The sequence below is a fragment of the Brienomyrus brachyistius genome, chromosome 4 (genome assembly GCF_023856365.1).
Source record: "Brienomyrus brachyistius isolate T26 chromosome 4, BBRACH_0.4, whole genome shotgun sequence".
Taxonomy (NCBI): Eukaryota; Metazoa; Chordata; class Actinopteri; order Osteoglossiformes; family Mormyridae; genus Brienomyrus; species Brienomyrus brachyistius.
The window spans coordinates 39,116,342-39,141,670 of NC_064536.1; the positions used below are offsets into that span (position 1 = coordinate 39,116,342).

A 25,329-nucleotide genomic window follows, 5' to 3' on the forward strand; every position below is an offset into this window, starting at 1 on the left:
ATCAACAAAATTCGGCAACAGCTAAATCTGTGACGAGGGCCTTATACTTGTTGACTGTTACACTTGTATCACAACACCAGACCTGGACCAGAACCAGACATACTGCTAGCAGGTTTGTGGAAAGATAAAAAATAATCGCTACACAGCTTTTTCAACTCAGGCGTTGGTGGTATAGTGGCTAGCATAGCTGCCTTCCAAGCAGTTCACCTGGGTTCGATTCCCGGCCAACGGAGCCTTACTTATGACCTCCTTCTCTGTGAGTGTCTTCAGGTGCTTATAGTCCAGCTGAACAGCATGTCATCAATAACCCGCTGCGTTAAAGAAACTGAAACAAGCATTACTCCATCAATCTATAAATCTGCCTTCCAGATGAGTTAGCACACTGGCAAAACAGGGCTGCTTATGCCAGTGAAAGCCTCGTTAGCGCAGTCGGTAGTGCGTCAGTCTCATAATCTGAAGGTCGTGAGTTCGACCCTCACACGGGGCAGTTTATTTACTTGCTGAAACAGTTCCCATGCATAGCTGCACTTTTATAAAATCACTCTCCCACAGATTCTAATAGATGTTTTTATGTCACTCATGTGGCATCAGCCCAGCGTACTTCCATAACTGTGCAAAAGAACTTCTTCAGAAGAAGATACCATTACTCGTCTCATTGCGGATCCACAAACCTTCCAATTTCAACGTCTAGCCCAAACTGATCTCAGATGCAAGCATCTGTACAGTCATCCGCATCCCATGGCTAAGATTTCACCTACAACAGTAGCCAATCGAGCATCAAAAAAATTCGGCAACAGCAAAATCTGTGACGAGGGCCATATACTTGTTGACTGTTACACTTGTATCACAACACCAGACCTGGACCAGAACCAGACATACTGCTAGCAGGTTTGTGGAAAGATAAAAGATAATCGCTACGAAACTTTTTAAACTTTGGCGTTGGTGGTATAGTCGCTAGCATAGCTGCCTTCCAAGCAATTGACCCGGGTTCGATTCCCGGCCAACGCAGCCTTACTTATGACCTCCTTCTCTGTGAGTGTCTTCAGGTGCTTATAGTCCAGCTGAACAGCATGTCATCAATAACCCGCTGCGTTATAGAAACTGAAACAAGCATTACTCCATCAATCTATAAATCTGCCTTCCAGATGTGTTAGCACACTGGCAAACAGGGCTGCTTATGTCAGTGAAAGCCTCGTTAGCGAGGTCGGTAGCGCGTCAGTCTCATAATCTGAAGGTCGTGAGTTCAACACTCACACGGGGCAGTTTATTTACTTCCTGAAACAGTTCCCATGCATAGCTGCACTTTTACAAAATCACTCTCCCACAGATTCTGATAGATGTTTTTATGTCACTCATGTGGCATCAGCCCAGCGTACATCCATAACTGTGCAAAAGAACTTCTTCAGAAGTAGATACCATTACTCATCTCATAGCGGATCCACAAACCTTCCAATTTCAACGTCTAGCCCAAACTGATCTCAGATGCAAGCATCTGTACAGTCATCCGCATCCCATGGCTAAGATTTCACCTGCAACAGTAGGCAATCGAGCGACAACAAAATTCGGCAACAGCAAAATCTGTGACGAGGGCCATATACTTGTTGACTGATACACTTGTATCACAACACCAGACCTGGACCAGAACCAGACAAACTGCTAGCAGGTTTGTGGAAAGATAAAAGATAATCGCTACACAGCTTTTTCAACTCAGGCGTTGGTGGTATAGTGGCTAGCATAGCTGCCTTCCAAGCAGTTCACCTGGGTTCGATTCCCGGCCAACGGAGCCTTACTTATGACCTCCTTCTCTGTGAGTGTCTTCAGGTGCTTATAGTCCAGCTGAACAGCATGTCATCAATAACCCGCTGCGTTAAAGAAACTGAAACAAGCATTACTCCATCAATCTATAAATCTGCCTTCCAGATGAGTTAGCACACTGGCAAAACAGGGCTGCTTATGCCAGTGAAAGCCTCGTTAGCGCAGTCGGTAGTGCGTCAGTCTCATAATCTGAAGGTCGTGAGTTCGACCCTCACACGGGGCAGTTTATTTACTTGCTGAAACAGTTCCCATGCATAGCTGCACTTTTATAAAATCACTCTCCCACATATTCTAATAGATGTTTTTATGTCACTCATGTGGCATCAGCCCAGCGTACTTCCATAACTGTGCAAAAGAACTTCTTCAGAAGAAGATACCATTACTCGTCTCATTGCGGATCCACAAACCTTCCAATTTCAACGTCTAGCCCAAACTGATCTCAGATGCAAGCATCTGTACAGTCATCCGCATCCCATGGCTAAGATTTCACCTACAACAGTAGCCAATCGAGCATCAAAAAAATTCGGCAACAGCAAAATCTGTGACGAGGGCCATATACTTGTTGACTGTTACACTTGTATCACAACACCAGACCTGGACCAGAACCAGACATACTGCTAGCAGGTTTGTGGAAAGATAAAAGATAATCGCTACGAAACTTTTTAAACTTTGGCGTTGGTGGTATAGTCGCTAGCATAGCTGCCTTCCAAGCAATTGACCCGGGTTCGATTCCCGGCCAACGCAGCCTTACTTATGACCTCCTTCTCTGTGAGTGTCTTCAGGTGCTTATAGTCCAGCTGAACAGCATGTCATCAATAACCCGCTGCGTTATAGAAACTGAAACAAGCATTACTCCATCAATCTATAAATCTGCCTTCCAGATGTGTTAGCACACTGGCAAACAGGGCTGCTTATGTCAGTGAAAGCCTCGTTAGCGAGGTCGGTAGCGCGTCAGTCTCATAATCTGAAGGTCGTGAGTTCAACACTCACACGGGGCAGTTTATTTACTTCCTGAAACAGTTCCCATGCATAGCTGCACTTTTACAAAATCACTCTCCCACAGATTCTGATAGATGTTTTTATGTCACTCATGTGGCATCAGCCCAGCGTACTTCCATAACTGTGCAAAAGAACTTCTTCAGAAGTAGATACCATTACTCATCTCATAGCGGATCCACAAACCTTCCAATTTCAACGTCTAGCCCAAACTGATCTCAGATGCAAGCATCTGTACAGTCATCCGCATCCCATGGCTAAGATTTCACCTGCAACAGTAGGCAATCGAGCGACAACAAAATTCGGCAACAGCAAAATCTGTGACGAGGGCCATATACTTGTTGACTGATACACTTGTATCACAACACCAGACCTGGACCAGAACCAGACAAACTGCTAGCAGGTTTGTGGAAAGATAAAAGATAATCGCTACGAAACGTTTTCAACTTCGGCGTTGGTGGTATTGTGGCTAGCATAGCTGCCTTCCAAGCAGTTGACCCGGGTTCGATTCACGGCCAACGCAGCCTTACTTATGACCTCCTTCTCTGTGAGTGTCTTCAGGTGCTTATAGTCCAGCTGAACAGCATGTCATCAATAACCCGCTGCGTTATAGAAACTGAAAGAAGCATTACTCCATCAATCTATATATCTGCCTTCCAGATGAGTTAGCACACTGGAAAAACAGGGCTGCTTATGCCAGTGAAAGCCTCGTTAGCGCAGTCGGTAGCGCGTCAGCCTCATAATATGAAGGTTGTGAGTTCGACACTCACACAGGGCAGTTTATTTACTTGCTGAAACAGTTCCCATGCATAGCTGCACTTTTACAAAATCACTCTCCCACAGATTCTAATAGATGTTTTTATGTCACTCATGTGGCATCAGCCCAGCGTACTTCCATAACTGTGCAAAAGAACTTCTTCAGAAGAAGATACCATTACTCGTCTCATTGCGGATCCACAAACCTTCCAATTTCAACGTCTAGCCCAAACTGATCTCAGATGCAAGCATCTGTACAGTCATCCGCATCCCATGGCTAAGATTTCACCTACAACAGTAGCCAATCGAGCATCAACAAAATTCGGCAACAGCTAAATCTGTGACGAGGGCCTTATACTTGTTGACTGTTACACTTGTATCACAACACCAGAACTGGACCAGAACCAGACATACTGCTAGCAGGTTTGTGGAAAGATAAAAAATAATCGCTACACAGCTTTTTCAACTCAGGCGTTGGTGGTATAGTGGCTAGCATAGCTGCCTTCCAAGCAATTGACCCGGGTTCGATTCCCGGCCAACGCAGCCTTACTTATGACCTCCTTCTCTGTGAGTGTCTTCAGGTGCTTATAGTCCAGCTGAACAGCATGTCATCAATAACCCGCTGCGTTATAGAAACTGAAACAAGCATTACTCCATCAAGCTATAAATCTGCCTTCCAGATGAGTTAGCACACTGACAAAACAGGGCTGCTTATGCCAGTGAAAGCCTCGTTAGCGCAGTCTGTAGCGCGTCAGCCTCATAATCTGAAGGTCGTGAGTTCGACACTCACACGGGGCAGTTTATTTACTTGCTGAAACAGTTCCCATGCATAGCTGCACTTTTACAAAATCACTCTCCCACAGATTCTAATAGATGTTTTTATGTCACTCATGTGGCATCAGCCCAGCGTACTTCCATAACTGTGCAAAAGAACTTCTTCAGAAGTAGATACCATTACTCGTCTCATAGCGGATCCACAAACCTTCCAATTTCAACGTCTAGCCCAAACTGATCTCAGATGCAAGCATCTGTACAGTCATCCGCATCCCATGGCTAAGATTTCACCTACAACAGTAGCCAATCGAGCATCAAAAAAATTTGGCAACAGCAAAATCTGTGACGAGGGCCATATACTTGTTGACTGTTACACTTGTATCACAACACCAGACCTGGACCAGAACCAGACATACTGCTAGCAGGTTTGTGGAAAGATAAAAGATAATCGCTACGAAACTTTTTAAACTTTGGCGTTGGTGGTATAGTGGCTAGCATAGCTGCCTTCCAAGCAATTGACCCGGGTTCGATTCCCGGCCAACGCAGCCTTACTTATGACCTCCTTCTCTGTGAGTGTCTTCAGGTGCTTATAGTCCAGCTGAACAGCATGTCATCAATAACCCGCTGCGTTATAGAAACTGAAACAAGCATTACTCCATCAATCTATAAATCTGCCTTCCAGATTTGTTAGCACACTGGCAAACAGGGCTGCTTATGCCAGTGAAAGCCTCGTTAGCGCAGTCGGTAGCACGTCAGCCTCATAATATGAAGGTTGTGAGTTGGACACTCACACAGGGCAGTTTATTTACTTGCTGAAACAGTTCCCATGCATAGCTGCACTTTTACAAAATCACTCTCCCACAGATTCTAATAGATGTTTTTATGTCACTCATGTGGCATCAGCCCAGCGTACTTCCATAACTGTGCAAAAGAACTTCTTCAGAAGAAGATACCATTACTCGTCTCATTGCGGATCCACAAACCTTCCAATTTCAACGTCTAGCCCAAACTGATCTCAGATGCAAGCATCTGTACAGTCATCCGCATCCCATGGCTAAGATTTCACCTACAACAGTAGCCAATCGAGCATCAACAAAATTCGGCAACAGCTAAATCTGTGACGAGGGCCTTATACTTGTTGACTGTTACACTTGTATCACAACACCAGAACTGGACCAGAACCAGACATACTGCTAGCAGGTTTGTGGAAAGATAAAAAATAATCGCTACACAGCTTTTTCAACTCAGGCGTTGGTGGTATAGTGGCTAGCATAGCTGCCTTCCAAGCAATTGACCCGGGTTCGATTCCCGGCCAACGCAGCCTTACTTATGACCTCCTTCTCTGTGAGTGTCTTCAGGTGCTTATAGTCCAGCTGAACAGCATGTCATCAATAACCCGCTGCGTTATAGAAACTGAAACAAGCATTACTCCATCAATCTATAAATCTGCCTTCCAGATTTGTTAGCACACTGGCAAACAGGGCTGCTTATGTCAGTGAAAGCCTCGTTAGCGCAGTCGGTAGCGCGTCAGCCTCATAATCTGAAGGTCGTGAGTTCGACACTCACACAGGGCAGTTTATTTACTTCCTGAAACAGTTCCCATGCATAGCTGCACTTTTACAAAATCACTCTCCCACAGATTCTAATAGATGTTTTTATGTCACTCATGTGGCATCAGCCCAGCGTCCTTCCATAACTGTGCAAAAGAACTTCTTCAGAAGTAGATACCATTACTCGTCTCATAGCGGATCCACAAACCTTCCAATTTCAACGTCTAGCCCAAACTGATCTCAGATGCAAGCATCTGTACAGTCATCCGCATCCCATGGCTAAGATTTCACCTACAACAGTAGCCAATCGAGCATCAAAAAAATTTGGCAACAGCAAAATCTGTGACGAGGGCCATATACTTGTTGACTGTTACACTTGTATCACAACACCAGACCTGGACCAGAACCAGACATACTGCTAGCAGGTTTGTGGAAAGATAAAAGATAATCGCTACGAAACTTTTTAAACTTTGGCGTTGGTGGTATAGTGGCTAGCATAGCTGCCTTCCAAGCAATTGACCCGGGTTCGATTCCCGGCCAACGCAGCCTTACTTATGACCTCCTTCTCTGTGAGTGTCTTCAGGTGCTTATAGTCCAGCTGAACAGCATGTCATCAATAACCCGCTGCGTTATAGAAACTGAAACAAGGATTACTCCATCAATCTATAAATCTGCCTTCCAGATTTGTTAGCACACTGGCAAACAGGGCTGCTTATGTCAGTGAAAGCCTCGTTAGCGCAGTCGGTAGCGCGTCAGCCTCATAATCTGAAGGTCGTGAGTTCGACACTCACACAGGGCAGTTTATTTACTTCCTGAAACAGTTCCCATGCATAGCTGCACTTTTACAAAATCACTCTCCCACAGATTCTAATAGATGTTTTTATGTCACTCATGTGGCATCAGCCCAGCGTCCTTCCATAACTGTGCAAAAGAACTTCTTCAGAAGTAGATACCATTACTCGTGTCATAGCGGATCCACAAACCTTCCAATTTCAACGTCTAGCCCAAACTGATCTCAGATGCAAGCATCTGTACAGTCATCCGCATCCCATGGCTAAGATTTCATCTGCAACAGTAGCCAATCGAGCGACAACAAAATTCGGCAACAGCAAAATCTGTGACGAGGGCCACATACTTGTTGACTGTTACACTTGTATCACAACACCAGACCTGGACCAGAACCAGACAAACTGCTAGCAGGTTTGTGGAAAGATGAAAGATAATCGCTACGAAACATTTTCAACTTCGGCGTTGGTGGTATAGTGGCTAGCATAGCTGCCTTCCAAGCAGTTGACCTGGGTTCGATTCACGGCCAACGCAGCCTTACTTATGACCTTCTTCTCTGTGAGTGTCTTCAGGTGCTTATAGTCCAGCTGAACAGCATGTCATCAATAACCCGCTGCGTTATAGAAACTGAAACAAGCATTACTCCATCAATCTATAAATCTGCCTTCCAGATGAGTTAGCAGACTGGCAAAACAGGGCTGCTTATGCCAGTGAAAGCCTTGTTAGCGCAGTCGGTAGCGCGTCAGTCTCATAATCTGAAGGTCGTGAGTTTGACCCTCACACGGGGCAGTTTATTTACTTGCTGAAACAGTTCCCATGCATAGCTGCACTTTTACAAAATCACTCTCCCACAGATTCTAATAGATGTTTTTATGTCACTCATGTGGCATCAGCCCAGCGTACTTCCATAACTGTGCAAAAGAACTTCTTCAGAAGTAGATACCATTACTCGTCTCATAGCGGATCCACAAACCTTCCAATTTCAACATCTAGCCCAAACTGATCTCAGATGCAAGCATCTGTACAGTCATCCGCATCCCATGGCTAAGATTTCACCTACAACAGTAGCCAATCGAGCATCAAAAAAATTTGGCAACAGCAAAATCTGTGACGAGGGCCATATACTTGTTGACTGTTACACTTGTATCACAACACCAGACCTGGACCAGAACCAGACATACTGCTAGCAGGTTTGTGGAAAGATAAAAGATAATCGCTACGAAACTTTTTAAACTTTGGCGTTGGTGGTATAGTGGCTAGCATAGCTGCCTTCCAAGCAATTGACCCGGGTTCGATTCCCGGCCAACGCAGCCTTACTTATGACCTCCTTCTCTGTGAGTGTCTTCAGGTGCTTATAGTCCAGCTGAACAGCATGTCATCAATAACCCGCTGCGTTATAGAAACTGAAACAAGCATTACTCCATCAATCTATAAATCTGCCTTCCAGATTTGTTAGCACACTGGCAAACAGGGCTGCTTATGTCAGTGAAAGCCTCGTTAGCGCAGTCGGTAGCGCGTCAGCCTCATAATCTGAAGGTCGTGAGTTCGACACTCACACAGGGCAGTTTATTTACTTCCTGAAACAGTTCCCATGCATAGCTGCACTTTTACAAAATCACTCTCCCACAGATTCTAATAGATGTTTTTATGTCACTCATGTGGCATCAGCCCAGCGTCCTTCCATAACTGTGCAAAAGAACTTCTTCAGAAGTAGATACCATTACTCGTGTCATAGCGGATCCACAAACCTTCCAATTTCAACGTCTAGCCCAAACTGATCTCAGATGCAAGCATCTGTACAGTCATCCGCATCCCATGGCTAAGATTTCACCTGCAACAGTAGCCAATCGAGCGACAACAAAATTCGGCAACAGCAAAATCTGTGACGAGGGCCACATACTTGTTGACTGTTACACTTGTATCACAACACCAGACCTGGACCAGAACCAGACAAACTGCTAGCAGGTTTGTGGAAAGATAAAAGATAATCGCTACGAAACATTTTCAACTTCGGCGTTGGTGGTATTGTGGCTAGCATAGCTGCCTTCCAAGCAGTTGACCTGGGTTCGATTCACGGCCAACGCAGCCTTACTTATGACCTCCTTCTCTGTGAGTGTCTTCAGGTGCTTATAGTCCAGCTGAACAGCATGTCATCAATAACCCGCTGCGTTATAGAAACTGAAACAAGCATTACTCCATCAATCTATAAATCTGCCTTCCAGATGAGTTAGCACACTGGCAAAACAGGGCTGCTTATGCCAGTGAAAGCCTTGTTAGCGCAGTCGGTAGCGCGTCAGTCTCATAATCTGAAGGTCGTGAGTTTGACCCTCACACGGGGCAGTTTATTTACTTGCTGAAACAGTTCCCATGCATAGCTGCACTTTTACAAAATCACTCTCCCACAGATTCTAATAGATGTTTTTATGTCACTCATGTGGCATCAGCCCAGCGTACTTCCATAACTGTGCAAAAGAACTTCTTCAGAAGTAGATACCATTACTCGTCTCATAGCGGATCCACAAACCTTCCAATTTCAACGTCTAGCCCAAACTGATCTCAGATGCAAGCATCTGTACAGTCATCCGCATCCCATGGCTAAGATTTCACCTACAACAGTAGCCAATCGAGCATCAAAAAAATTTGGCAACAGCAAAATCTGTGACGAGGGCCATATACTTGTTGACTGTTACACTTGTATCACAACACCAGACCTGGACCAGAACCAGACATACTGCTAGCAGGTTTGTGGAAAGATAAAAGATAATCGCTACAAAACTTTTTAAACTTTGGCGTTGGTGGTATAGTGGCTAGCATAGCTGCCTTCCAAGCAATTGACCCGGGTTCGATTCCCGGCCAACGCAGCCTTACTTATGACCTCCTTCTCTGTGAGTGTCTTCAGGTGCTTATAGTCCAGCTGAACAGCATGTCATCAATAACCCGCTGCGTTATAGAAACTGAAACAAGCATTACTCCATCAATCTATATATCTGCCTTCCAGATTTGTTAGCACACTGGCAAACAGGGCTGCTTATGTCAGTGAAAGCCTCGTTAGCGCAGTCGGTAGCGCGTCAGCCTCATAATCTGAAGGTCGTGAGTTCGACACTCACACAGGGCAGTTTATTTACTTCCTGAAACAGTTCCCATGCATAGCTGCACTTTTACAAAATCACTCTCCCACAGATTCTAATAGATGTTTTTATGTCACTCATGTGGCATCAGCCCAGCGTCCTTCCATAACTGTGCAAAAGAACTTCTTCAGAAGTAGATACCATTACTCGTGTCATAGCGGATCCACAAACCTTCCAATTTCAACGTCTAGCCCAAACTGATCTCAGATGCAAGCATCTGTACAGTCATCCGCATCCCATGGCTAAGATTTCACCTGCAACAGTAGCCAATCGAGCGACAACAAAATTCGGCAACAGCAAAATCTGTGACGAGGGCCACATACTTGTTGACTGTTACACTTGTATCACAACACCAGACCTGGACCAGAACCAGACAAACTGCTAGCAGGTTTGTGGAAAGATAAAAGATAATCGCTACGAAACATTTTCAACTTCGGCGTTGGTGGTATTGTGGCTAGCATAGCTGCCTTCCAAGCAGTTGACCTGGGTTCGATTCACGGCCAACGCAGCCTTACTTATGACCTCCTTCTCTGTGAGTGTCTTCAGGTGCTTATAGTCCAGCTGAACAGCATGTCATCAATAACCCGCTGCGTTATAGAAACTGAAACAAGCATTACTCCATCAATCTATAAATCTGCCTTCCAGATGAGTTAGCACACTGGCAAAACAGGGCTGCTTATGCCAGTGAAAGCCTTGTTAGCGCAGTCGGTAGCGCGTCAGTCTCCTAATCTGAAGGTCGTGAGTTTGACCCTCACACGGGGCAGTTTATTTACTTGCTGAAACAGTTCCCATGCATAGCTGCACTTTTACAAAATCACTCTCCCACAGATTCTAATAGATGTTTTTATGTCACTCATGTGGCATCAGCCCAGCGTACTTCCATAACTGTGCAAAAGAACTTCTTCAGAAGTAGATACCATTACTCGTTTCATAGCGGATCAAGAAACCTTCCAATTTCAACGTCTAGCCCAAACTGATCTCAGATGCAAGCATCTGTACAGTCATCCGCATCCCATGGCTTAGATTTCACCTACAACAGTAGCCAATGGAGCATCAACAAAATTCGGCAACAGCTAAATCTGTGACGAGGGCCTTATACTTGTTGACTGTTACACTTGTATCACAACACCAGAACTGGACCAGAACCAGACATACTGCTAGCAGGTTTGTGGAAAGATAAAAAATAATCGCTACACAGCTTTTTCAACTCAGGCGTTGGTGGTATAGTGGCTAGCATAGCTGCCTTCCAAGCAATTGACCCGGGTTCGATTCCCGGCCAACGCAGCCTTACTTATGACCTCCTTCTCTGTGAGTGTCTTCAGGTGCTTATAGTCCAGCTGAACAGCATGTCATCAATAACCCGCTGCGTTATAGAAACTGAAACAAGCATTACTCCATCAAAATATATATCTGCCTTCCAGATGAGTTAGCAGACTGGCAAAACAGGGCTGCTTATGCCAGTGAAAGCCTCGTTAGCGCAGTCGGTGGCGCGTCAGTCTCATAATCTGAAGGTCGTGAGTTCGACCCTCACACAGGGCAGTTTATTTACTTGCTGAAACAGTTCCCATGCATAGCTGCACTTTTACAAAATCACTCTCCCACAGATTCTAATAGATGTTTTTATGTCACTCATGTGGCATCAGCCCAGCGTACTTCCATAACTGTGCAAAAGAACTTCTTCAGAAGTAGATACCATTACTCGTCTCATAGCGGATCCACAAACCTTCCAATTTCAACATCTAGCCCAAACTGATCTCAGATGCAAGCATCTGTACAGTCATCCGCATCCCATGGCTAAGATTTCAACTGCAACAGTAGCCAATCGAGCAACAACAAAATTCGGCAACAGCAAAATCTGTGACGAGGGCCATATACTTGTTGACTGTTACACTTGTATCACAACACCAGACCTGGACCAGAACCAGACATACTGCTAGCAGGTTTGTGGAAAGATAAAAGATAATCGCTACAAAACTTTTTAAACTTTGGCGTTGGTGGTATAGTGGCTAGCATAGCTGCCTTCCAAGCAGTTGACCTGGGTTCGATTCACGGCCAACGCAGCCTTACTTATGACCTCCTTCTCTGTGAGTGTCTTCAGGCGCTTATAGTCCAGCTGAACAGCATGTCATCAATAACCCGCTGCGTTATAGAAACTGAAACAAGCATTACTCCATCAATCTATAAATCTGCCTTCCAGATGAGTTAGCACACTGGCAAAACAGGGCTGCTTATGCCAGTGAAAGCCTTGTTAGCGCAGTCGGTAGCGCGTCAGTCTCATAATCTGAAGGTCGTGAGTTTGACCCTCACACGGGGCAGTTTATTTACTTGCTGAAACAGTTCCCATGCATAGCTGCACTTTTACAAAATCACTCTCCCACAGATTCTAATAGATGTTTTTATGTCACTCATGTGGCATCAGCCCAGCGTACTTCCATAACTGTGCAAAAGAACTTCTTCAGAAGTAGATACCATTACTCGTCTCATAGCGGATCCACAAACCTTCCAATTTCAACGTCTAGCCCAAACTGATCTCAGATGCAAGCATCTGTACAGTCATCCGCATCCCATGGCTAAGATTTCACCTACAACAGTAGCCAATCGAGCATCAAAAAAATTTGGCAACAGCAAAATCTGTGACGAGGGCCATATACTTGTTGACTGTTACACTTGTATCACAACACCAGACCTGGACCAGAACCAGACATACTGCTAGCAGGTTTGTGGAAAGATAAAAGATAATCGCTACAAAACTTTTTAAACTTTGGCGTTGGTGGTATAGTGGCTAGCATAGCTGCCTTCCAAGCAATTGACCCGGGTTCGATTCCCGGCCAACGCAGCCTTACTTATGACCTCCTTCTCTGTGAGTGTCTTCAGGTGCTTATAGTCCAGCTGAACAGCATGTCATCAATAACCCGCTGCGTTATAGAAACTGAAACAAGCATTACTCCATCAATCTATATATCTGCCTTCCAGATTTGTTAGCACACTGGCAAACAGGGCTGCTTATGTCAGTGAAAGCCTCGTTAGCGCAGTCGGTAGCGCGTCAGCCTCATAATCTGAAGGTCGTGAGTTCAACACTCACACAGGGCAGTTTATTTACTTGCTGAAACAGTTCCCATGCATAGCTGCACTTTTACAAAATCACTCTCCCACAGATTCTAATAGATGTTTTTATGTCACTCATGTGGCATCAGCCCAGCGTCCTTCCATAACTGTGCAAAAGAACTTCTTCAGAAGTAGATACCATTACTCGTGTCATAGCGGATCCACAAACCTTCCAATTTCAACGTCTAGCCCAAACTGATCTCAGATGCAAGCATCTGTACAGTCATCCGCATCCCATGGCTAAGATTTCACCTGCAACAGTAGCCAATCGAGCGACAACAAAATTCGGCAACAGCAAAATCTGTGACGAGGGCCACATACTTGTTGACTGTTACACTTGTATCACAACACCAGACCTGGACCAGAACCAGACAAACTGCTAGCAGGTTTGTGGAAAGATAAAAGATAATCGCTACGAAACATTTTCAACTTCGGCGTTGGTGGTATTGTGGCTAGCATAGCTGCCTTCCAAGCAGTTGACCTGGGTTCGATTCACGGCCAACGCAGCCTTACTTATGACCTCCTTCTCTGTGAGTGTCTTCAGGTGCTTATAGTCCAGCTGAACAGCATGTCATCAATAACCCGCTGCGTTATAGAAACTGAAACAAGCATTACTCCATCAATCTATAAATCTGCCTTCCAGATGAGTTAGCACACTGGCAAAACAGGGCTGCTTATGCCAGTGAAAGCCTTGTTAGCGCAGTCGGTAGCGCGTCAGTCTCATAATCTGAAGGTCGTGAGTTTGACCCTCACACGGGGCAGTTTATTTACTTGCTGAAACAGTTCCCATGCATAGCTGCACTTTTACAAAATCACTCTCCCACAGATTCTAATAGATGTTTTTATGTCACTCATGTGGCATCAGCCCAGCGTACTTCCATAACTGTGCAAAAGAACTTCTTCAGAAGTAGATACCATTACTCGTTTCATAGCGGATCAAGAAACCTTCCAATTTCAACGTCTAGCCCAAACTGATCTCAGATGCAAGCATCTGTACAGTCATCCGCATCCCATGGCTTAGATTTCACCTACAACAGTAGCCAATGGAGCATCAACAAAATTCGGCAACAGCTAAATCTGTGACGAGGGCCTTATACTTGTTGACTGTTACACTTGTATCACAACACCAGAACTGGACCAGAACCAGACATACTGCTAGCAGGTTTGTGGAAAGATAAAAAATAATCGCTACACAGCTTTTTCAACTCAGGCGTTGGTGGTATAGTGGCTAGCATAGCTGCCTTCCAAGCAATTGACCCGGGTTCGATTCCCGGCCAACGCAGCCTTACTTATGACCTCCTTCTCTGTGAGTGTCTTCAGGTCCTTATAGTCCAGCTGAACAGCATGTCATCAATAACCCGCTGCGTTATAGAAACTGAAACAAGCATTACTCCATCAAAATATATATCTGCCTTCCAGATGAGTTAGCAGACTGGCAAAACAGGGCTGCTTATGCCAGTGAAAGCCTCGTTAGCGCAGTCGGTGGCGCGTCAGTCTCATAATCTGAAGGTCGTGAGTTCGACCCTCACACAGGGCAGTTTATTTACTTGCTGAAACAGTTCCCATGCATAGCTGCACTTTTACAAAATCACTCTCCCACAGATTCTAATAGATGTTTTTATGTCACTCATGTGGCATCAGCCCAGCGTACTTCCATAACTGTGCAAAAGAACTTCTTCAGAAGTAGATACCATTACTCGTCTCATAGCGGATCCACAAACCTTCCAATTTCAACATCTAGCCCAAACTGATCTCAGATGCAAGCATCTGTACAGTCATCCGCATCCCATGGCTAAGATTTCAACTGCAACAGTAGCCAATCGAGCAACAACAAAATTCGGCAACAGCAAAATCTGTGACGAGGGCCATATACTTGTTGACTGTTACACTTGTATCACAACACCAGACCTGGACCAGAACCAGACATACTGCTAGCAGGTTTGTGGAAAGATAAAAGATAATCGCTACAAAACTTTTTAAACTTTGGCGTTGGTGGTATAGTGGCTAGCATAGCTGCCTTCCAAGCAGTTGACCCGGGTTCGATTCCCGGCCAACGCAGCCTTACTTATGACCTCCTTCTCTGTGAGTGTTTTCAGGTGCTTATAGTCCAGCTGAACAGCATGTCATCAATAACCCGCTGCGTTATAGAAACTGAAACAAGCATTACTCCATCAAAATATATATCTGCCTTCCTGATGAGTTAGCACACTGGCAAAACAGGGCTGCTTATGCCAGTGAAAGCCTCGTTAGCGCAGTCGGTAGCGCGTCAGTCTCATAATCTGAAGGTCGTGAGTTCGACCCTCACACGGGGCAGTTTATTTACTTGCTGAAACAGTTCCCATGCATAGCTGCACTTTTACAAAATCACTCTCCCACAGATTCTAATAGATGTTTTTATGTCACTCATGTGGCATCAGCCCAGCGTACTTCCATAACTGTGCAAAAGAACTTCTTCAGAAGTAGATACCATTACTCGTCTCATAGCGGATCCACAAACCTTCCAATTTCAACATCTAGCCCAAACTGATCTCAGATGCAAGCATCTGTACAGTCATCCGCATCCCATGGCTAAGATTTCAACTGCAACAGTAGCCAATCGAGCAACAACAAAATTCGGCAACAGCAAAATCTGTGACGAGGGCCATATACTTGTTGACTGTTACACTTGTATCACAACACCAGACCTGGACCAGAACCAGACATACTGCTAGCAGGTTTGTGGAAAGATAAAAGATAATCGCTACAAAACTTTTTAAACTTTGGCGTTGGTGGTATAGTGGCTAGCATAGCTGCCTTCCAAGCAGTTGACCCGGGTTCGATTCCCGGCCAACGCAGCCTTACTTATGACCTCCTTCTCTGTGAGTGTCTTCAGGTGCTTATAGTCCAGCTGAACAGCATGTCATCAATAACCCGCTGCGTTATAGAAACTGAAACAAGCATTACTCCATCAATCTATATATCTGCCTTCCAGATTTGTTAGCAGACTGGCAAAACAGGGCTGCTTATGTCAGTGAAAGCCTCGTTAGCGCAGTCGGTAGCGCGTCAGCCTCATAATCTGAAGGTCGTGAGTTCGACACTCACACAGGGCAGTTTATTTACTTCCTGAAACAGTTCCCATGCATAGCTGCACTTTTACAAAATCACTCTCCCACAGATTCTAATAGATGTTTTTATGTCACTCATGTGGCATCAGCCCAGCGTCCTTCCATAACTGTGCAAAAGAACTTCTTCAGAAGTAGATACCATTACTCGTGTCATAGCGGATCCACAAACCTTCCAATTTCAACGTCTAGCCCAAACTGATCTCAGATGCAAGCATCTGTACAGTCATCCGCATCCCATGGCTAAGATTTCACCTGCAACAGTAGCCAATCGAGCGACAACAAAATTCGGCAACAGCAAAATCTGTGACGAGGGCCACATACTTGTTGACTGTTACACTTGTATCACAACACCAGACCTGGACCAGAACCAGACAAACTGCTAGCAGGTTTGTGGAAAGATAAAAGATAATCGCTACGAAACATTTTCAACTTCGGCGTTGGTGGTATTGTGGCTAGCATAGCTGCCTTCCAAGCAGTTGACCTGGGTTCGATTCACGGCCAACGCAGCCTTACTTATGACCTCCTTCTCTGTGAGTGTCTTCAGGTGCTTATAGTCCAGCTGAACAGCATGTCATCAATAACCCGCTGCGTTATAGAAACTGAAACAAGCATTACTCCATCAAAATATATATCTGCCTTCCAGATGAGTTAGCACACTGGCAAAACAGGGCTGCTTATGCCAGTGAAAGCCTTGTTAGCGCAGTCGGTAGCGCGTCAGTCTCATAATCTGAAGGTCGTGAGTTTGACCCTCACACGGGGCAGTTTATTTACTTGCTGAAACAGTTCCCATGCATAGCTGCACTTTTACAAAATCACTCTCCCACAGATTCTAATAGATGTTTTTATGTCACTCATGTGGCATCAGCCCAGCGTACTTCCATAACTGTGCAAAAGAACTTCTTCAGAAGTAGATACCATTACTCGTTTCATAGCGGATCAAGAAACCTTCCAATTTCAACGTCTAGCCCAAACTGATCTCAGATGCAAGCATCTGTACAGTCATCCGCATCCCATGGCTTAGATTTCACCTACAACAGTAGCCAATGGAGCATCAACAAAATTCGGCAACAGCTAAATCTGTGACGAGGGCCTTATACTTGTTGACTGTTACACTTGTATCACAACACCAGAACTGGACCAGAACCAGACATACTGCTAGCAGGTTTGTGGAAAGATAAAAAATAATCGCTACACAGCTTTTTCAACTCAGGCGTTGGTGGTATAGTGGCTAGCATAGCTGCCTTCCAAGCAATTGACCCGGGTTCGATTCCCGGCCAACGCAGCCTTACTTATGACCTCCTTCTCTGTGAGTGTCTTCAGGTGCTTATAGTCCAGCTGAACAGCATGTCATCAATAACCCGCTGCGTTATAGAAACTGAAACAAGCATTACTCCATCAAAATATATATCTGCCTTCCAGATGAGTTAGCAGACTGGCAAAACAGGGCTGCTTATGCCAGTGAAAGCCTCGTTAGCGCAGTCGGTGGCGCGTCAGTCTCATAATCTGAAGGTCGTGAGTTCGACCCTCACACAGGGCAGTTTATTTACTTGCTGAAACAGTTCCCATGCATAGCTGCACTTTTACAAAATCACTCTCCCACAGATTCTAATAGATGTTTTTATGTCACTCATGTGGCATCAGCCCAGCGTACTTCCATAACTGTGCAAAAGAACTTCTTCAGAAGTAGATACCATTACTCGTCTCATAGCGGATCCACAAACCTTCCAATTTCAACATCTAGCCCAAACTGATCTCAGATGCAAGCATCTGTACAGTCATCCGCATCCCATGGCTAAGATTTCAACTGCAACAGTAGCCAATCGAGCAACAACAAAATTCGGCAACAGCAAAATCTGTGACGAGGGCCATATACTTGTTGACTGTTACACTTGTATCACAACACCAGACCTGGACCAGAACCAGACATACTGCTAGCAGGTTTGTGGAAAGATAAAAGATAATCGCTACAAAACTTTTTAAACTTTGGCGTTGGTGGTATAGTGGCTAGCATAGCTGCCTTCCAAGCAGTTGACCCGGGTTCGATTCCCGGCCAACGCAGCCTTACTTATGACCTCCTTCTCTGTGAGTGTCTTCAGGTGCTTATAGTCCAGCTGAACAGCATGTCATCAATAACCCGCTGCGTTATAGAAACTGAAACAAGCATTACTCCATCAAAATATATATCTGCCTTCCTGATGAGTTAGCACACTGGCAAAACAGGGCTGCTTATGCCAGTGAAAGCCTCGTTAGCGCAGTCGGTAGCGCGTCAGTCTCATAATCTGAAGGTCGTGAGTTCGACCCTCACACGGGGCAGTTTATTTACTTGCTGAAACAGTTCCCATGCATAGCTGCACTTTTACAAAATCACTCTCCCACAGATTCTAATAGATGTTTTTATGTCACTCATGTGGCATCAGCCCAGCGTACTTCCATAACTGTGCAAAAGAACTTCTTCAGAAGTAGATACCATTACTCGTCTCATAGCGGATCCACAAACCTTCCAATTTCAACATCTAACCCAAACTGATCTCAGATGCAAGCATCTGTACAGTCATCCGCATCCCATGGCTAAGATTTCAACTGCAACAGTAGCCAATCGAGCAACAACAAAATTCGGCAACAGCAAAATCTGTGACGAGGGCCATATACTTGTTGACTGTTACACTTGTATCACAACACCAGACCTGGACCAGAACCAGACATACTGCTAGCAGGTTTGTGGAAAGATAAAAGATAATCGCTACAAAACTTTTTAAACTTTGGCGTTGGTGGTATAGTGGCTAGCATAGCTGCCTTCCAAGCAGTTGACCCGGGTTCGATTCCCGGCCAACGCAGCCTTACTTATGACCTCCTTCTCTGTGAGTGTCTTCAGGTGCTTATAGTCCAGCTGAACAGCATGCCATCAATATCCTGCTGCATTATAGAAACTGAAACAAGCATTACTCCTTCAATCTATACATCTGCCTTCCAGATGAGTTAGCACACTGGCAAAACAGGGCTGCTTATGCCAGTGAAAGCCTCGTTAGCGCAGTCGGTAGCGCGTCAGTCTCATAATCTGAAGGTCGTGAGTTCGACCCTCACACGGGGCAGTTTATTTACTTGCTGAAACAGTTCCCATGCATAGCTGCACTTTTATAAAATCACTCTCCCACAGATTCTAATAGATGTTTTTATGTCACTCATGTGGCATCAGCCCAGCGTACTTCCATAACTGTGCAAAAGAACTTCTTCAGAAGAAGATACCATTACTCGTCTCATTGCGGATCCACAAACCTTCCAATTTCAACGTCTAGCCCAAACTGATCTCAGATGCAAGCATCTGTACAGTCATCCGCATCCCATGGCTAAGATTTCACCTACAACAGTAGCCAATCGAGCATCAACAAAATTCGGCAACAGCAAAATCTGTGACGAGGGCCATATACTTGTTGACTGTTACACTTGTATCACAACACCAGACCTGGACCAGAACCAGACATACTGCTAGCAGATTTGTGGAAAGATAAAAGATAATCGCTACACAGCTTTTTCAACTTAGGTGTTGGTGGTATAGTGGCTAGCATAGCTGCCTTCCGAGCAGTTGACCCGGGTTCGATTCCCGGCCAACGCAGCCTTACTTATGACCTCCTTCTCTGTGAGTGTCTTCAGGTGCTTATAGTCCAGCTGAACAGCATGCCATCAATATCCTGCTGCATTATAGAAACTGAAAGAAGCATTACTCCTTCAATCTATACATCTGCCTTCCAGATGAGTTAGCACACTGGCAAAACAGGGCTGCTTATGCCAGTGAAAGCCTCGTTAGCGCAGTCGGTAGCACGTCAGTCTCATAATTTGAAGGTCGTGAGTTCGACCCTCACACGGGGCAGTTTATTTACTTGCTGAAACAGTTCCCATGCATAGCTGCACTTTTACAAAATCACTCTCCCACAGATTCTAATAGATGTTTTTATGTCACTCATGTGGCATCAGCCCAGCGTACTTCCATAACTGTGCAAAAGAACTTCTTCAGAAGAAGATACCATTACTCGTCTCATTGCGGATCCACAAACCTTCCAATTTCAACGTCTAGCCCAAACTGATCTCAGATGCAAGCATCTGTACAGTCATCCGCATCCCATGGCTAAGATTTCACCTACAACAGTAGCCAATCGAGCATCAACAAAATTCGGCAACAGCAAAATCTGTGACGAGGGCCATATACTTGTTGACTGTTACACTTGTATCACAACACCAGACCTGGACCAGAACCAGACATACTGCTAGCAGGTTTGTGGAAAGATAAAAGATAATCGCTACGAAACTTTTTAAACTTTGGCGTTGGTGGTATAGTGGCTAGCATAGCTGCCTTCCAAGCAGTTGACCCGGGTTCGATTCCCTGCCAACGCAGCCTTACTTATGACCTCCTTCTCTGTGAGTGTCTTCAGGTGCTTATAGTCCAGCTGAACAGCATGTCATCAATAACCCGCTGCATTATAGAAACTGAAACAAGTATTACTCCATCAAAATATATATCTGCCTTCCAGATGAGTTAGCACACTGGCAAAACAGGGCTGCTTATGCCAGTGAAAGCCTCGTTAGCGCAGTCGGTAGCGCATCAGTCTCATAATCTGAAGGTCGTGAGTTCGACCCTCACACGGGGCAGTTTGTTTACTTGCTGAAACAGTTCCCATGCATGGCTGCACTTTTATAAAATCACTCTCCCACAGATTCTAATAGATGTTTTTATGTCACTCATGTGGCATCAGCCCAGCGTACTTCCATAACTGTGCAAAAGAACTTGAAGTTGAACTTGAAGGTCGTGAGTTCGACCCTCACACGGGGCAGTTTATTTACTTGCTGAAACAGTTCCCATGCATAGCTGCACTTTTACAAAATCACTCTCCCACAGATTCTAATAGATGTTTTTATGTCATTCATGTGGCATCAGCCCAGCGTACTTCCATAACTGTGCAAAAGAACTTTTTCAGAAGAAGATACCATTACTCGTCTCATTGCGGATCCACAAACCTTCCAATTTCAACGTCTAGCCCAAACTGATCTCAGATGCAAGCATCTGTACAGTCATCCGCATCCCATGGCTAAGATTTCACCTACAACAGTAGCCAATCGAGCATCAACAAAATTCGGCAACAGCAAAATCTGTGAAGAGGGCCATATACTTGTTGACTGTTACACTTGTATCACAACACCAGACCTGGACCAGAACCAGACATACTGCTAGCAGGTTTGTGGAAAGATAAAAGATAATCGCTACAAAACTTTTTAAACTTTGGCGTTGGTGGTATAGTGGCTAGCATAGCTGCCTTCCAAGCAGTTGACCCGGGTTCGATTCCCTGCCAACGCAGCCTTACTTATGACCACCTTCTCTGTGAGTGTCTTCAGGTGCTTATAGTCCAGCTGAACAGCATGTCATCAATAACCCGCTGCATTATAGAAACTGAAACAAGTATTACTCCATCAAAATATATATCTGCCTTCCAGATGAGTTAGCACACTGGCAAAACAGGGCTGCTTATGCCAGTGAAAGCCTCGTTAGCGCAGTCGGTAGCGCGTCAGTCTCATAATCTGAAGGTCGTGAGTTCGACCCTCACACGGGGCAGTTTATTTACTTGATGAAACAGTTCCCATGCATAGCTGCACTTTTACAAAATCACTCTCCCACAGATTCTAATAGATGTTTTTATGTCACTCATGTGGCATCAGCCCAGCGTACTTCCATAACTGTGCAAAAGAACTTCTTCAGAAGTAGATACCATTACTCGTCTCATAGCGGATCCACAAACCTTCCAATTTCAACATCTAGCCCAAACTGATCTCAGATGCAAGCATCTGTACAGTCATCCGCATCCCATGGCTAAGATTTCAACTGCAACAGTAGCCAATCGAGCAACAACAAAATTCGGCAACAGCAAAATCTGTGACGAGGGCCATATACTTGTTGACTGTTACACTTGTATCACAACACCAGACCTGGACCAGAACCAGACATACTGCTAGCAGGTTTGTGGAAAGATAAAAGATAATCGCTACAAAACTTTTTCAACTTTGGCGTTGGTGGTATAGTGGCTAGCATAGCTGCCTCCCAAGCAGTTGACCTGGGTTCGATTCCCGGCCAACGCAGCCTTACTTATGACCTCCTTCTCTGTGAGTGTCTTCAGGTGCTTATAGTCCAGCTGAACAGCATGTCATCAATAACCCGCTGCGTTATAGAAATTGAAACAAGCATTACTCCCTCAATCTATAAATCTGCCTTCCAGATGAGTTAGCACACTGGCAAAACAGGGCTGCTTATGTCAGTGAAAGCCTCGTTAGCGCAGTCAGTAGCGCGTCAGTCTCATAATCTGAAGGTCGTGAGTTCGACCCTCACACGGGGCAGTTTGTTTACTTGCTGAAACAGTTCCCATGCATAGCTGCACTTTTACAAAATCACTCTCCCACAGACTCTAATAGATGTTTTTATGTCACTCATGTTGCATGAGCCCAGCGTACTTCCATTACTGTGCAAAGAACTTCTTCAGAAGTAGATACCATTACTCGTCTCATAGCGGATCCACAAACCTTCCAATTTCAACGTCTAGCCCAAACTGATCTCAGATGCAAGCATCTGTACAGTCATCCGCATCCCATGGCTAAGATTTCACCTACAACAGTAGCCAAACGAGCATCAACAAAATTCGGCAACAGCAAAATCTGTGACGAGGGCCATATACTTGTTGACTGTTACAATTGTATCACAACACCAGACCTGGACCAGAACCAGACATACTGCTAGCAGGTTTGTGGAAAGATAAAAGATAATCGCTACAAAACTTTTTAAACTTTGGCGTTGGTGGTATAGTGGCTAGCATAGCTGCCTCCCAAGCAGTTGACCTGGGTTCGATTCCCGGGCCAACGCAGTCTTACTTATGACCTCCTTCTCTGTGAGTGTCTTCAGGTGCTTATAGTCCAGCTAAACAGCATGTCATCAATAACCCGCTGCGTTATAGAAACTGAAACAAGCATTACTCCATCAAAATATATATCTGCCTTCCAGATGAATTAGCACACTTGCAAAACAGGGCTGCTTATGCCAGTGAAAGCCTCGTTAGCGCAGTCGGTAGCGCGTCAGTCTCATAATCTGAAGGTCGTGAGTTCGACCCTCACACGAGGCAGTTTATTTACTTGCTGAAACAGTTCCCATGCATAGCTGCACTTTTACAAAATCACTCTCCCACAGACTCTAATAGATGTTTTGATGTCACTCATGTGGCATCAGCCCAGCGTACTTCCATAACTGTGCAAAAGAACTTCTTCAGAAGTAGATACCATTACTCGTCTCATAGCGGATCCACAAACCTTCCAATTTCAACGTCTAGCCCAAACTGATCTCAGATGCAAGCATCTGTACAGTCATCCGCATCCCATGGCTAAGATTTCAACTGCAACAGTAGCCAATCGAGCAACAACAAAATTCGGCAACAGCAAAATCTGTGACGAGGGCCATATACTTGTTGACTGTTACACTTGTATCACAACACCAGACCTGGACCAGAACCAGACATACTGCTAGCAGGTTTGTGGAAAGATAAAAGATAATCGCTACAAAGCTTTTTCAACTTTGGCGTTGGTGGTATAGTGGCTAGCATAGCTGCCTCCCAAGCAGTTGACCTGGGTTCGATTCCCGGCCAACGCAGCCTTACTTATGACCTCCTTCTCTGTGAGTGTCTTCAGGTGCTTATAGTCCAGCTGAACAGCATGTCATCAATAACCCGCTGCGTTATAGAAATTGAAACAAGCATTACTCCATCAATCTATAAATCTGCCTTCCAGATGAGTTAGCACACTGGCAAAACAGGGCTGCTTATGCCAGTGAAAGCCTCGTTAGCGCAGTCGGTAGCGCGTCAGTCTCATAATCTGAAGGTCGTGAGTTCGACCCTCACACGGGACAGTTTGTTTACTTGCTGAAACAGTTCCCATGCATAGCTGCACTTTTACAAAATCACTCTCCCACAGACTCTAATAGATGTTTTGATGTCACTCATGTTGCATGAGCCCAGCGTACTTCCATTACTGTGCAAAGAACTTCTTCAGAAGTAGATACCATTACTCGTCTCATAGCGGATCCACAAACCTTCCAATTTCAACATCTAGCCCAAACTGATCTCAGATGCAAGCATCTGTACAGTCATCCGCATCCCATGGCTAAAATTTCAACTGCAACAGTAGCCAATCGAGCAACAACAAAATTCGGCAACAGCAAAATCTGTGACGAGGGCCATATACTTGTTGACTGTTACACTTGTATCACAACACCAGACCTGGACCAGAACCAGACATACTGCTAGCAGGTTTGTGGAAAGATAAAAGATAATCGCTACATAGCTTTTTCAACTTAGGTATTGGTGGTATAGTGGCTAGCATAGCTGCCTTCCAAGCAGTTGACCCCGGTTCGATTCCCGGCCAACGCAGCCTTACTTATGACCTCCTTCTCTGTGAGTGTCTTCAGGTGCTTATAGTCCAGCTGAACAGCATGTCATCAATAACCCGCTGCGTTATAGAAATTGAAACAAGCATTACTCCATCAATCTATAAATCTGCCTTCCAGATGAGTTAGCACACTGGCAAAACAGGGCTGCTTATGTCAGTGAAAGCCTCGTTAGCGCAGTCAGTAGCGCGTCAGTCTCATAATCTGAAGGTCGTGAGTTCGACCCTCACACGGGGCAGTTTGTTTACTTGCTGAAACAGTTCCCATGCATAGCTGCACTTTTACAAAATCACTCTCCCACAGACTCTAATAGATGTTTTGATGTCACTCATGTTGCATGAGCCCAGCGTACTTCCATTACTGTGCAAAGAACTTCTTCAGAAGTAGATACCATTACTCGTCTCATAGCGGATCCACAAACCTTCCAATTTCAACATCTAGCCCAAACTGATCTCGGATGCAAGCATCTGTACAGTCATCCGCATCCCATGGCTAAAATTTCAACTGCAACAGTAGCCAATCGAGCAACAACAAAATTCGGCAACAGCAAAATCTGTGACGAGGGCCATATACTTGTTGACTGTTACACTTGTATCACAACACCAGACCTGGACCAGAACCAGACATACTGCTAGCAGGTTTGTGGAAAGATAAAACATAATCGCTACAAAACTTTTTAAACTTTGGCGTTGGTGGTATAGTGGCTAGCATAGCTGCCTTCCAAGCAGTTGACCCGGGTTCGATTCCCGGCCAACGCAGCCTTACTTATGACCTCCTTCTCTGTGAGTGTCTTCAGGTGCTTATAGTCCAGCTGAACAGCATGTCATCAATAACCCGCTGCGTTATAGAAA

The 25,329-nt window shown here is 45.0% G+C and overlaps 37 non-coding genes across 37 annotated transcripts; all 37 read left to right on the plus strand.

The window, feature by feature from the left end:
- The first annotated feature begins 414 nt into the window (after positions 1 to 414).
- On the plus strand, positions 415 to 487 carry trnam-cau (transfer RNA methionine (anticodon CAU)). Its single transcript has one exon. It is a non-coding gene; the product is annotated as a tRNA-Met (tRNA).
- A 1,478-nt stretch (positions 488 to 1,965) lies between these two features.
- Positions 1,966 to 2,038, plus strand: trnam-cau (transfer RNA methionine (anticodon CAU)). The gene has a single exon. It is a non-coding gene; the product is annotated as a tRNA-Met (tRNA).
- Positions 2,039 to 4,038: 2,000 nt separating this feature from the next.
- Positions 4,039 to 4,110, plus strand: trnag-ucc (transfer RNA glycine (anticodon UCC)). The gene has a single exon. It is a non-coding gene; the product is annotated as a tRNA-Gly (tRNA).
- A 704-nt stretch (positions 4,111 to 4,814) lies between these two features.
- On the plus strand, positions 4,815 to 4,886 carry trnag-ucc (transfer RNA glycine (anticodon UCC)). Its single transcript has one exon. It is a non-coding gene; the product is annotated as a tRNA-Gly (tRNA).
- A 703-nt stretch (positions 4,887 to 5,589) lies between these two features.
- Positions 5,590 to 5,661, plus strand: trnag-ucc (transfer RNA glycine (anticodon UCC)). The gene has a single exon. It is a non-coding gene; the product is annotated as a tRNA-Gly (tRNA).
- Positions 5,662 to 6,364: 703 nt separating this feature from the next.
- Positions 6,365 to 6,436, plus strand: trnag-ucc (transfer RNA glycine (anticodon UCC)). Its single transcript has one exon. It is a non-coding gene; the product is annotated as a tRNA-Gly (tRNA).
- A 957-nt stretch (positions 6,437 to 7,393) lies between these two features.
- trnam-cau (transfer RNA methionine (anticodon CAU)) lies at positions 7,394 to 7,466 on the plus strand. Its single transcript has one exon. It is a non-coding gene; the product is annotated as a tRNA-Met (tRNA).
- A 449-nt stretch (positions 7,467 to 7,915) lies between these two features.
- trnag-ucc (transfer RNA glycine (anticodon UCC)) lies at positions 7,916 to 7,987 on the plus strand. The gene has a single exon. It is a non-coding gene; the product is annotated as a tRNA-Gly (tRNA).
- Positions 7,988 to 8,944: 957 nt separating this feature from the next.
- trnam-cau (transfer RNA methionine (anticodon CAU)) lies at positions 8,945 to 9,017 on the plus strand. Its single transcript has one exon. It is a non-coding gene; the product is annotated as a tRNA-Met (tRNA).
- A 449-nt stretch (positions 9,018 to 9,466) lies between these two features.
- On the plus strand, positions 9,467 to 9,538 carry trnag-ucc (transfer RNA glycine (anticodon UCC)). Its single transcript has one exon. It is a non-coding gene; the product is annotated as a tRNA-Gly (tRNA).
- Positions 9,539 to 10,495: 957 nt separating this feature from the next.
- trnar-ccu (transfer RNA arginine (anticodon CCU)) lies at positions 10,496 to 10,568 on the plus strand. Its single transcript has one exon. It is a non-coding gene; the product is annotated as a tRNA-Arg (tRNA).
- A 449-nt stretch (positions 10,569 to 11,017) lies between these two features.
- On the plus strand, positions 11,018 to 11,089 carry trnag-ucc (transfer RNA glycine (anticodon UCC)). The gene has a single exon. It is a non-coding gene; the product is annotated as a tRNA-Gly (tRNA).
- Positions 11,090 to 12,047: 958 nt separating this feature from the next.
- On the plus strand, positions 12,048 to 12,120 carry trnam-cau (transfer RNA methionine (anticodon CAU)). Its single transcript has one exon. It is a non-coding gene; the product is annotated as a tRNA-Met (tRNA).
- A 449-nt stretch (positions 12,121 to 12,569) lies between these two features.
- trnag-ucc (transfer RNA glycine (anticodon UCC)) lies at positions 12,570 to 12,641 on the plus strand. The gene has a single exon. It is a non-coding gene; the product is annotated as a tRNA-Gly (tRNA).
- A 957-nt stretch (positions 12,642 to 13,598) lies between these two features.
- trnam-cau (transfer RNA methionine (anticodon CAU)) lies at positions 13,599 to 13,671 on the plus strand. Its single transcript has one exon. It is a non-coding gene; the product is annotated as a tRNA-Met (tRNA).
- A 449-nt stretch (positions 13,672 to 14,120) lies between these two features.
- On the plus strand, positions 14,121 to 14,192 carry trnag-ucc (transfer RNA glycine (anticodon UCC)). Its single transcript has one exon. It is a non-coding gene; the product is annotated as a tRNA-Gly (tRNA).
- Positions 14,193 to 14,896: 704 nt separating this feature from the next.
- trnag-ucc (transfer RNA glycine (anticodon UCC)) lies at positions 14,897 to 14,968 on the plus strand. Its single transcript has one exon. It is a non-coding gene; the product is annotated as a tRNA-Gly (tRNA).
- Positions 14,969 to 15,150: 182 nt separating this feature from the next.
- Positions 15,151 to 15,223, plus strand: trnam-cau (transfer RNA methionine (anticodon CAU)). Its single transcript has one exon. It is a non-coding gene; the product is annotated as a tRNA-Met (tRNA).
- A 449-nt stretch (positions 15,224 to 15,672) lies between these two features.
- trnag-ucc (transfer RNA glycine (anticodon UCC)) lies at positions 15,673 to 15,744 on the plus strand. Its single transcript has one exon. It is a non-coding gene; the product is annotated as a tRNA-Gly (tRNA).
- Positions 15,745 to 16,702: 958 nt separating this feature from the next.
- On the plus strand, positions 16,703 to 16,775 carry trnam-cau (transfer RNA methionine (anticodon CAU)). Its single transcript has one exon. It is a non-coding gene; the product is annotated as a tRNA-Met (tRNA).
- A 449-nt stretch (positions 16,776 to 17,224) lies between these two features.
- trnag-ucc (transfer RNA glycine (anticodon UCC)) lies at positions 17,225 to 17,296 on the plus strand. Its single transcript has one exon. It is a non-coding gene; the product is annotated as a tRNA-Gly (tRNA).
- A 704-nt stretch (positions 17,297 to 18,000) lies between these two features.
- trnag-ucc (transfer RNA glycine (anticodon UCC)) lies at positions 18,001 to 18,072 on the plus strand. Its single transcript has one exon. It is a non-coding gene; the product is annotated as a tRNA-Gly (tRNA).
- A 182-nt stretch (positions 18,073 to 18,254) lies between these two features.
- On the plus strand, positions 18,255 to 18,327 carry trnam-cau (transfer RNA methionine (anticodon CAU)). The gene has a single exon. It is a non-coding gene; the product is annotated as a tRNA-Met (tRNA).
- A 449-nt stretch (positions 18,328 to 18,776) lies between these two features.
- On the plus strand, positions 18,777 to 18,848 carry trnag-ucc (transfer RNA glycine (anticodon UCC)). Its single transcript has one exon. It is a non-coding gene; the product is annotated as a tRNA-Gly (tRNA).
- A 182-nt stretch (positions 18,849 to 19,030) lies between these two features.
- trnam-cau (transfer RNA methionine (anticodon CAU)) lies at positions 19,031 to 19,103 on the plus strand. Its single transcript has one exon. It is a non-coding gene; the product is annotated as a tRNA-Met (tRNA).
- A 449-nt stretch (positions 19,104 to 19,552) lies between these two features.
- Positions 19,553 to 19,624, plus strand: trnag-ucc (transfer RNA glycine (anticodon UCC)). The gene has a single exon. It is a non-coding gene; the product is annotated as a tRNA-Gly (tRNA).
- A 182-nt stretch (positions 19,625 to 19,806) lies between these two features.
- Positions 19,807 to 19,879, plus strand: trnam-cau (transfer RNA methionine (anticodon CAU)). The gene has a single exon. It is a non-coding gene; the product is annotated as a tRNA-Met (tRNA).
- Positions 19,880 to 20,582: 703 nt separating this feature from the next.
- On the plus strand, positions 20,583 to 20,655 carry trnam-cau (transfer RNA methionine (anticodon CAU)). The gene has a single exon. It is a non-coding gene; the product is annotated as a tRNA-Met (tRNA).
- Positions 20,656 to 21,540: 885 nt separating this feature from the next.
- On the plus strand, positions 21,541 to 21,613 carry trnam-cau (transfer RNA methionine (anticodon CAU)). The gene has a single exon. It is a non-coding gene; the product is annotated as a tRNA-Met (tRNA).
- Positions 21,614 to 22,062: 449 nt separating this feature from the next.
- On the plus strand, positions 22,063 to 22,134 carry trnag-ccc (transfer RNA glycine (anticodon CCC)). Its single transcript has one exon. It is a non-coding gene; the product is annotated as a tRNA-Gly (tRNA).
- Positions 22,135 to 22,316: 182 nt separating this feature from the next.
- trnam-cau (transfer RNA methionine (anticodon CAU)) lies at positions 22,317 to 22,389 on the plus strand. Its single transcript has one exon. It is a non-coding gene; the product is annotated as a tRNA-Met (tRNA).
- Positions 22,390 to 22,837: 448 nt separating this feature from the next.
- trnag-ccc (transfer RNA glycine (anticodon CCC)) lies at positions 22,838 to 22,910 on the plus strand. Its single transcript has one exon. It is a non-coding gene; the product is annotated as a tRNA-Gly (tRNA).
- Positions 22,911 to 23,092: 182 nt separating this feature from the next.
- trnam-cau (transfer RNA methionine (anticodon CAU)) lies at positions 23,093 to 23,165 on the plus strand. The gene has a single exon. It is a non-coding gene; the product is annotated as a tRNA-Met (tRNA).
- Positions 23,166 to 23,614: 449 nt separating this feature from the next.
- On the plus strand, positions 23,615 to 23,686 carry trnag-ccc (transfer RNA glycine (anticodon CCC)). Its single transcript has one exon. It is a non-coding gene; the product is annotated as a tRNA-Gly (tRNA).
- Positions 23,687 to 23,868: 182 nt separating this feature from the next.
- Positions 23,869 to 23,941, plus strand: trnam-cau (transfer RNA methionine (anticodon CAU)). The gene has a single exon. It is a non-coding gene; the product is annotated as a tRNA-Met (tRNA).
- Positions 23,942 to 24,643: 702 nt separating this feature from the next.
- Positions 24,644 to 24,716, plus strand: trnam-cau (transfer RNA methionine (anticodon CAU)). The gene has a single exon. It is a non-coding gene; the product is annotated as a tRNA-Met (tRNA).
- Positions 24,717 to 25,164: 448 nt separating this feature from the next.
- trnag-ucc (transfer RNA glycine (anticodon UCC)) lies at positions 25,165 to 25,236 on the plus strand. Its single transcript has one exon. It is a non-coding gene; the product is annotated as a tRNA-Gly (tRNA).
- The last annotated feature ends 93 nt before the right edge of the window (positions 25,237 to 25,329 follow it).